Below are 1,394 nucleotides of genomic sequence, written 5' to 3' on the forward strand. Positions count from 1 at the left end.
GAAGCTTCAATAAGCGTAACGTAATTCATAGAAAAAGGTGAAATAAGTGAGATCACTATAGAACCAAAAGTGACAAAATCTGCAATTTGTACTTGAACATTTTAGAAACATTATCTTCAGAGAATATAAGCCCATAGGGAACTCATCGCTTTTCTAACGGACTATGCGATTCGGCCAGTGATGTAGGTGAAAAATTGGAAAAAATTTAAGATCCAGCCTTTTTTAATCCACCATTGTTTATCACCATATTATAGTTTTCAGAAATACGTAAATGTGACCCCATCGGCATCTTACAAATTCTCACGAATATAAGCTCAGATCTGAGAATACGGTGATCGTTTAAGACAAGCCTAGCAATGGAAGAAAATTGCCGCAATAATAATAATGATAATAATCAATAAAATGAACAAGTTGTGTCAAATCGCAGATGCAACACACCCTCGACATGTAAGAAAAGATAATGTTAACTGTAATTCCTTACAATACAATGGAAAAGGAGAATAGGACGGCAGCTGATTTCAATTCTACGAAAAATTCAAAGCAGTTACCTACCTTCAGCTATCCAGCGACAAAGATTGTTGGATACTTTTAGAAAACCTCCATTGACTTTTTAAGGTAAACACTTTGTGGGAAGCATGTCACTTTATTTTGAGGAGGAACCGAAATAAAAAGGAAAGGAAAATGTGCTAAAATGAATCAACACACTTTAATGAATTGGATGAAAAAACTTAGAGTACCTAATTCTTCGAAGCTGTTCAACTATTCTTCGATATTTACGACTATAAGGATATTTGACAGTGTATTTTTACAGTTGCCACTTTCCTGCCATGTAATCACCAAGAAATGGTTTTTAAACTGAAAAGAAAAGCAAATTAGTACATACCGAGACATAAGGATCCCAGGAAGGTTTTCGTACTAAACTAATAAAGAAGAGCTTAAGCGTATACACACTATAATTTACAAATGGGATTAGGAAAACAGCCAAATAGAATAGTCACGCCTTAGTTATTGTTTACCCCGAGAAATTTAGAAAGCCGAAAGCAGCGCGCACGGTGAGAAATTCAGTGCGGGAACTCTTTACTTGGTCTCCCAAACCACAGTACATACAATCACCGACCACTCCGTACAAAAGAAAGGAGGGGAGAAAGAAAGGGAAAGGTGAGCGGGGAGGTTTGATTTTTGGTGCGGAAGGAGTGGAGTGGGGTGGGGTGGAAGAGTTGTGTAAGTGGCCGCCCCCGAGGGAGGGTGGGGGGAGAGAACGTTTTGGGGGAGGGGGTGGTGGCACCGGGTGGGGGCGCCACCTCCCCTCCTCCGTCCTGCCCACCCAACCTCCCACCGCCGCCACTTCCATCGCCATACACGCATTCTCTCGTCGACGGGGTACCGCGCCGGGA

This window comes from Ischnura elegans, chromosome 3 (assembly GCF_921293095.1).
Source record: "Ischnura elegans chromosome 3, ioIscEleg1.1, whole genome shotgun sequence".
Classification (NCBI taxonomy): Eukaryota; Metazoa; Arthropoda; class Insecta; order Odonata; family Coenagrionidae; genus Ischnura; species Ischnura elegans.